Source organism: Pelodiscus sinensis, chromosome 8, assembly GCF_052426305.1.
Source record: "Pelodiscus sinensis isolate ZL-2025 chromosome 8, ASM5242630v1, whole genome shotgun sequence".
Taxonomy (NCBI): domain Eukaryota; kingdom Metazoa; phylum Chordata; order Testudines; family Trionychidae; genus Pelodiscus; species Pelodiscus sinensis.
In genome coordinates this window covers 7233458-7242396 of record NC_143059.1, presented here as the reverse complement: position 1 = coordinate 7242396, position 8939 = coordinate 7233458, and the positions used below count along the sequence as shown (strand labels likewise).

General features: G+C 44.7%; 1 long non-coding RNA gene across 3 annotated transcripts in view; it reads left to right on the top strand.

Moving 5' to 3' along the window:
• Positions 1-8939, top strand: part of LOC112546318 (uncharacterized) — a 41650-nt gene that overhangs the window by 3936 nt on the left and 28775 nt on the right. The gene's annotated exons all lie outside the window — the stretch shown is intronic.

The following is an 8939-nucleotide window of genomic DNA, read 5'->3' as shown; positions in this document are numbered from 1 at the left end:
GAAACTTGCATGCAGATCTGTGAAGACGGAGGTTGTGGCTCTTTTTATTAATAGGTTTAAGTCCCTGATAGTGAGTGAGGAATACTAGGTATATAAGAAAAATTGAAAGGAAATGTACAATTCATTCCCTATAAATCCATGGTGGAATAGTATAAAGGACTGACCATGAGTTGTACTAGTCAAGCTGTGTGTATCCTGTTTCCTTGGGATTAGTGAAGCTGTCAGGTACTGTGCGTGTCCAATGGGGATACGTCTACACTGCACCTTAGGTCAAAATAACATACGCAATTTGTGTAGCTCAAATTGTGTATCTTACTTCCATCTTATTTTGAAATAGCTTATTTCGTCATTTGACACTATCCACACAGCACCAAATTTTCAAATAACCCGCTGTCCTGAAACATCCCTTACTCCTCGCGGGATGAGGGTTACAGGGACGGCGGAATAGTGAGCCCATTACATTTTGAAGTAACGGGCTTGCTGTGAAGACACGGGATAGCTATTTCGGGATGCCTCCGGTATCCTGAAACAGTGCTGCAGTGTAGACAGAGCCTAGCTGTCTGGATGCCACAGGAGGACTGTTAGAGAAGCTCGGGAACCACAGGGCATCAAATATTAAGCTGCAGGCAAAGCAAAAGCAGGCAGAATGCGGAGGTGTTTGTTTGATCCGGGGCTTCTGGGAGCTAACACCCAGTTTAGCACCAGCTAGGCCTCTGTCTTGCTGAGGCAGGAGTAACACAGTGATTGACAGTCCTGGATACGCCAAAGTAACCACTAGGACAATACAATTTATAAGTACAGGAAATCAAGCACCAACTGATAGGAATAAACAATGTTTTATTTATAGAAAGGCAGGACTGAAGGAGAGAGAGAGAGAGAGAAATGGCAGGAAATGGGGACAAAATCAGGAGAATCAGGGAAAAAATGAGTAATGTCCAACAATGCAGCAATAATTAACCATTTCCTCCCTGTGTGACTCAAAATCCCTCAACTCAGCAATGGCAAGAATGGTCCCCTGAGGGTCCCAAAGGCCATCACTGAAGAGGGGAGGTGGAGGGCAACGAGTTGGCTGGTGCTGTTACTCCTGCCTTGCGCGGAGATAAGGTTGGTGCCCAGGGATGACAGGACGGACGCTGACCCAGTGAGTTCCTAGGTTCGATGACTGGAAGCAGTGTTGGAGAAATCAGGCGTGAGAGGATCACGTCCCGGATGAAGAACAAGTTTGTTTTTACTGTTTACAGCCGTCCAAAGCTGCTGGAGGGGTCCTGGCATCAGTTTCCCAACAGAAAAGAGGCTGCTCGCCTCAGTTACAATTGCTGCAGTCAGCCTCCCCAAGAGCCTCTGTTACCCAGGGGCTTTTCCCTGATAGTAACCACTAACTAGCAGCTCCATTTCCCCACCCCGCAGAGTCTCCTGGCTAACTGTTCAAAAATCTTTCATTTTGGGCAGGCAGGGCCACGGCCTCTGGAAGGGGATACCCCCTCACTCTGAGTGGTACGTCCAGTTGGGGCCTTTCCATGTACAAGTGGAAGGACTTTCTGCAAAGTCCGTCCCATACTCCAGGGGTCAAGTGATGTCTGTTACCCCATGGGATTGGGACCGAGCTGTCCCCTGTCTCCCAAGCAAGTCTACATAGCACATGCAGCTTTGTTTCCAATGTCATTTAGTATAATTTCCCAGACCAAAACTTTATTACAGATTAAACAATATTAAAACAGAAAGTGACACTTTAATAGTTGTGAACATATAAACACGATAGTTACCAACACATGGCTCCATCCAGATGGGAGGGCAATTATATGCAAGGCTCCAGAATCGACTTTGACTCTGACCCATATCAGCATGCAGCTTAACGTGAAAACCCCTTTACACAATAATTCCAATTTCCAACACTGGATCAATCCCAGGGCCAAAGTCCCGATGGTGTAAAGAGGGGCTAACCTACTGCCCTCCGTGGAGTTGTCTTCACTTTGGCTGAATTTCGTCCATGGGGCAAAATTCAGTGGTGACCTCAATGGAGGTGTAAGTTACCCATTGATAAAAGAGTCACATTGGTGGGAATCAGCATAATTTACAAATCGAGGGAGCAACAGGGAAGATGGAGCATGACAAGCAATTAACTAAGATGCAATCAGATCCCTTGCCCTGGTTGTTACTGCATTGCGCCAAAGGCATGTAGAGGCTAAGCTCCAGCTCCTCAAAGATAGGTAGGTGTCTAACTGCCTTCCAGGATCTGGGCCTCAGTGTGGGGGGCACGAGGTATGGGGCAGAAAACACAGGAGATCTTAAAATATATTTATCTGATAAGTTTTACCCGGTAAAAAAAACATTTGGAAAACCATTGTCTTTTCTAAATAAAACTATTCATTTCTACATCACTTTGGGGTAATGCAGGTCAGTTAAAATGTTTGAGGGAAGAGTCAAACAGCACCACAACCATGTACAGTTGACAAAACTCATCTGAGGAAGTGGGTCTGGCCCATGAAAGCTCATCATCTAATAAACCATCTTGTTAGTCTTTAAAGTGCTACATAGTCCTGTATTTTGCTTAAGAAAGCCTGAGTTCAAAAGAACAGTAAGGTTACAGACTCAAGCACTGGAAAAATTAGGAAATGCCAGAATGGAGGTTAATTCAGTTCTTTGTGGAGCTGCGTTATGACTGTCTTTATATACTCACTATTTTCCCCACGGGACACTTGTGTCATTCAGTGCACAGCAGGGAACTCCACTCAGGGTTGTGTAGAGAATGAAGCTGTTGGTCTGTAGGAAAATTATGTACCTACATAAGTGTGTGTGTGTGAGAGAGAGAGAGAGAGGGAGGAATGCATCTGCCATGCGTGTGTGTGTGTGCGTGAGAGAGGGGGCTATTGGAAAGTCTTCACTCTATACATGTGTATGGATGTGTGCATGTTTCCAAAGTACCTGAACTGCAGCCAGCTACTTGGTGCTGGGCTTAGAAGAGGAGGAACTGCTCATAATTGTGGTTGCTCAACATGTTCCCATTAAAATACCTTTACTTGTTCCAAAAAGGGAACCATTCATACTGAAAATTTCCCAAGCCAGGTGTCTGCCTCAGGCTTAATTTTTGAGAGTGAGAGTTTCAGTGAAGACAGTTCAACCATTTCCAAGAATAAAATGATGGCTCACGACTTTGTTTTGCCCAGGCAAACCTCAGAGTTATGAACACCTCAGGAAGGGAGGCTGTTCGTAACTCCGAACGAACTGTTAGGGTGGTTCTTTCAAACGTTTACAGCAGAACTCAGAAAATGCAACTTTGAAATATTACTAAGAAGAAAAATGATGCTTTTAGCCCTCTTCATTGAAACACAGAAAGCACAGAAACAGTTTCTTTATCTTTTTTTAACGTTCCCTTTACTGTTTAAGTTTTTTAGTAAATTATGTTTACCACAGTTCTGGACTCTGTTTGCTTTTTCTGGTCTCTCCTGCTGCCGGATTGTGAACTTCCAGTTTTAACTGAGGTTGTACGGTTGACTAGTCTGTTTGTAACACTGGCGTTTGTGGCACTGAGATACACAAAAAATTCTGATAGCTGCTTCATTGAGAAGCTCTGGCACCTCCCTGCGTTGGAGCAAAGGGTTGACATTTGCTAAAGGGGTTGCCCAGGGTTAAGAATGTGCCTTTTGCAAGACTAGTGGAAATCCACCCAGTTTTAACCAAGCTAGAGCCCTTTGAAAAAGCTCACGCTACGTCTACAAGACGGCTACGTCTACACTGGCCCCTTTTCCGGAAGGGGCATGTTAATTTCAGCTATCGTAATAGGGAAAGCCGCTTGGGATTTAAATATGCCCCGCGGCATTTAAATAAAAATATCCACTGCTTTTTTCCGGCTTTTAGAAAAGCCGGAAAAGAGCATCTACACTGGCCCCGATCCTCCGGAAAAAGCGCCCTTTTCCGGAGGATCTTATTCAAAGATTCAAAGTAGGAATAAGATCCTCCGGAAAAGGGCGCTTTTTCCGGAGGATCGGGGCCAGTGTAGACGCTCTTTTCCGGCTTTTCTAAAAGCCGGAAAAAAGCGGCGGACATTTTTATTTAAATGCCGCGGGGGATATTTAAATCCCTCGCGGATTTCCCTATTACGATCGCTGAAATTAACATGCCCCTTCCGGAAAAGGGGCCAGTGTAGACGTAGCCGACAAGTTTTTGCTGCAAAAGATATGCAAATGAGGGACTCGTTTGTAGGAGTCGTGATCTCATTTGCATATTTTCTGCCGATCCCTTTCTGCATGAAAACAAGCAGTGTGGATGTTTTCTTTTTGCACAAACCCCCTTTTTCCGCACGATCCGTATACCTCCTTTTTGGGGGCATAAGAATTTTGCAGAAAAGGGGGCTTTTTGCGCAAAAAGAAAGTGTCCACACTGCTTGTTTTTGTGCAAAATCCCCTAGCGCAAAAACGGATCGGCAGGGAATATGCAAATGAGATCGTGACTCATGCAAATGAGTCCCTCAGTTGTTTATTTTTTGCCGAGAAGACTCGTCGTGTAGACGTAGCCTCGGTGAGTACACGCTCAGGACCTACAGGCTAGCATTCGGCAATAAAGTCTGAGCGCATGCCGTCTGCAGTGAAGATGCGCCAACCCCCTCATACATGGGACCAAACTGCATATGCACCAGCACCATAGAGAAACTTTCCTGGGCTCTCAATGCTCCGCTAACACGGAGGAGGAGGAGGAATTGGCTTGAAAAAATGTAAAGGGGTGAGGGACCAGGCTTGGTGTGTGTATGGGCTTGGGACAAGGAGCCTTTGCTGGGTGAAGCTTCCCCCACCCTCTAAGCCCCCCCCCACCTCACCCCCCGCACCCCATGGCCCTGGCTGGCACAAGCAGCGAATGCTATGAGCTCAGCCCTGTGGGGGGTCACACTTTCAGTCCCTGCCAGGACTGCTGCAGAGCTCAGAGCTTGGTTGTAGCGCTGAACTTGGAGCTCCCCCCGGCCAGGGGCCGCAGCGGCGGAGCTCTGGGCCTGGAGCTCCTCCCCTGCACCACCCCTTCCCTGAAGCCCTGCCTTTCATCCTGCCTCTTTCACCCCCAGGTCCTGCCCCGTTTGCTCTTTTCTCCCTCTGTCCCCCATTGCTGTGGCCACCCCAGGGAGTAAGAGCTCCTTTAACCCTAGGGCCGTGGCGGGGGGAGATTTTTCCAGAGGCCCCAAATTGGCCAAGGACTGTGGGCCCTGTTCCCCCCTTCCCCAGCCTCCATTTCATGCCAAACATGGCTGAGGCCCTTGGTGGGCTGGGGAGGGTGGCCTGCAAGGCCTGGCTGCGTGTGGGATCGAGAGCCAAGAGTGAACACTGGACTGGTGGGGAAAGGAGCGTGGGACCTGGAGGAGGTTGTGGTTGCTCTTCCACAAAAAAGAGTGGACGCGCAAAACACATTCCCTGGACGCAGCAGAGGTGTCCCAGAAAAACCTGGAGATCTCCCGGAAAACCCCCTCAGCCTACATGTACCCTTAGTTCAAACTACAAAGTTTTGCTGTCATAGCAATATTGACGAGACGTGAAAAAAAGAAAATCAATCCCCTTAGCCAAGCTAAGTATCCCAGCCTGGCGTAGATGCAGCTGTGCCGAAAAAGAACCCTTCTGTAGGCTTAACTAATGTCATCCGTGGAAACAGCATATCGCTCTTCCAGCAAAACTCCTGTCAACTTATTCCGTGTCTCCACTAGAGGGCTCTGCCGGCATAGCTATCCCAGCAATGGCTCTGTAGTGTAGACAAACCCTAGATTATTGGAATGGTGGTCAATATAGAAACGCAGCAGCTCAATATTTAAATAGCTATGCCTTGATTGAATCGGTAAAATACAGTTTCTTTAAGAAATGCAGTTAGAGGTCGTGGCTTGTTCTGACAGTTCAATGGGCACGCTTCCTAGAAAAGTCTGGAACAAACACTTCAGGTTACAGAGAGGTTGGGCTGCGGTTTGGAAGGAGAATATATACCCACCCATCCAACTGATATTCTCCCTCCCCACCTATGAAGTGGGTGGTGGTGTTGTTGTGATGATTGGGAAGAAATGAACGAAGTGTACCTAGTAAATACAAAGATAATGAAACTAGCCAGTATAAACGCTCGGTGGCTGCTATTCTAGTCAGTACTGGATTAAAGCAAATAATATTGCTTGGTAGTTTTCTTTCAACTGCAGCGTTCCTCAGCATTTCACTTGTTGGCAAAAGCGAATGACTCTAGGATAGCTAGAGTGGGCTACATCCTTTTTGACAAATTACACAGACCTTAAATCTGAAACACCTACCGAGTTTCAGAGTTTTGTTCGTTAAATCCAGTGCCAATTTTTAGGGTTTACAGCTTAAATGCAAAGTAGGCACAGCACAAATTCCTCTGTTTGGAGACAGACCTGTTTGCTAACCTCAGTTTGCAACATGTATTAATACCTTGCAGAGGAATCCTGTAATTTCACACACAAAGGTGCTGCATTTTATACATTTTATCAGGGTAATAAAGATCAGCAAATTATGAGTTTTCAGATGATACCTCAAGGTATACTTTGAACACCGATTATTACAATCATGTTTGGGGTATGGTCACAGAGGTGCATTCTGTGACGCTACGTCTACACTACACACTTCTTTCGGAAGAAGCATTTTTCGGAACAGATCTGTTCTGAAAGAGTGTCCACACTGCAAAAGTGAATCGAAAAAAGATCTGCTTTTTCGAAAGAGAGCATCCAGACTGAATGGACTCTCTCTCGCATGTAAGTTGGGATTGCAATGGACAGAATGGCCACCAAGGCACCTCAGCTTTTTCCTCTTCCTCTGAAAGAACTCCCTCTTTCCTGTCCATACACACCTTTTTGCAAAAGAGCTCTTTCACGAAAAGGCTTCTTCCTCGTAGAATGAGGATCCCCAATTCTGGAAAAACCCCTCTGTTCTTTCAATTTTCTTGTGGAAGAACGCAATGGCAGTGTGGATGTTCCTCAAGTTGTCTCAGAAAAACGGCCGTTTTCCCGACAAAACGCTGTAGTACAGACATACCCTCCCAGTCCTACAAGGATTTGTACTGAGATCTGTGCTGTTCAACATATTAATAAATGCCATTGGAAAGGGGGCTAACGAGTGAGGTGACAAAATCTGAAAAAAAAAATTACTCAAGACTTAAGTCCAAAACAAACTGTGAAGTGTTCCACCGGATCTCACAATACTGGATGGCTAGGCAACAAAATGGCAGATGAAATTCAATATTGACAAATGCAAAGTAAAGCACATTGGGAAACATAATCCCAACAAAACACGGGGGTCTAAATTAGCTGTTACCACTCAAGAAAAAGATCTTAGCGTCATTGGCCCTGAAAACATCTGCTCAATGTGCAGCAGGAATCAAAACAGCTAACAGAATGGTAGGAACCATTAGGAAAGAGCTAATACAACCAAAAATATTCTAATGCGTCTTGATAAATCCATGGTATGCCCACACCTGGAATACTTCTTGCAGCTCTGGTCATTCTCATGTATATCACACCACCAACCTAATGTGGAAACACTTCTGTAATAATTGCTACAGTTTGCAAGATCTTTTTAATCAGCGAGCCAGACTCCGGCTGGGGAAAGCAAAACAACTCTGTTGAGCTCCGTGGAGCTGCTCCCATTTATGCTGAATTTGGCTCACTGGGCAAAAATCAGCAGTGATGTAATTAGCAGTGTAAATATATTACACTTTAATAAGCAAGTGTTACATTGATTTACACCTAGAGTGGACAAAAAGGAAAGTGAAGTAGGAAAAGCAACTAACCAATTTGTATTGAAACCACGGATGTGGTTGGTGCTGTGGTGTTTGGAAGGAATTTAGGGAATAAATAGAGCAAGAAATGGAATAAATCATTTTATAAATTCTATCTATGAAAATATCTGGGAAATCACTTCCTCTGCTAAATAAAAGTACTTGTACATTTCTACATCACTTTCAGGTTATGGACATGCCAAGGTCAAGCAATAGCAAAAATAATTATAAGAGGATGGACTGACACTGTGTGCCGCATAAGAGAAGAGGAACTGCTTTTAGTTCATAATGTTTTTAGTAGAAAAGGTCCTGGGAGCTTTGACCTACAGAGATAGATGCAGCCTCGTACAGTGATAGGCATCAGCCTTGAAGTTTGGGTTCAGAGCTGAATTTAAGTTTGAGAGGTGTTTGAATCAGAGGTTGTGGTTTGCATCTGTGTGTAATTTTTAGGGTAACATTTTCAGAAGCAGCCTGTGCATTTGTACCCCCCTGCCGGCATATGATTTCAATCCATACAGCCCCCCCAGATTTGCACCTCTGATTATCTGATTTCCATGTACAAGTGTCTTTGCTAATCATAAACATGTGTGTACTCTCACACAAAAATATTGATCACGCAAAGTTGCAGGCACGAACCTAGAGACCTAACTCTAATTAGGGCAATTGGATTTCACTGCCTGTATTGGAAGTAGGTTTGGACAGGATAATCTCATCACTATTTTATAGCCAATCAAGTTTAAATAATCATAAAAGCAACAGCTAAATGATCTGAACCTAGACAGCTAGACTATATTGCTGATCCTAAGCAATTCAAAAAGTGGAAATTAAAGTCTATGCACAATCGATACATACTCTTCAAAGTGATGGCCACTAAGCAACTGTAAAACCATATATTTCATATAAGCGGATAGGTTTTCTCCTGATTGGCTTACTGTACCAGTCCATACACAGAATTTACCCAAAAGTTGCCTTGTTTGGCACTGAACAGCAAGGAAATTATATTAAAGATGCATGTGAAATATTATGTTCACATAGTTTTTCCTGGCACCAGGCCTCTTCCTGGTTCATGTAGAAAACGTTAGCACTGAGTTCATAAAACAAAGACACACGATGACCTGCATAGTTAAGGGGCATAGGCATTTCTACTCTAAGCTCCCATTTTTTCAGTTGCTCAAACTTCCTGTATTTTTCGCATT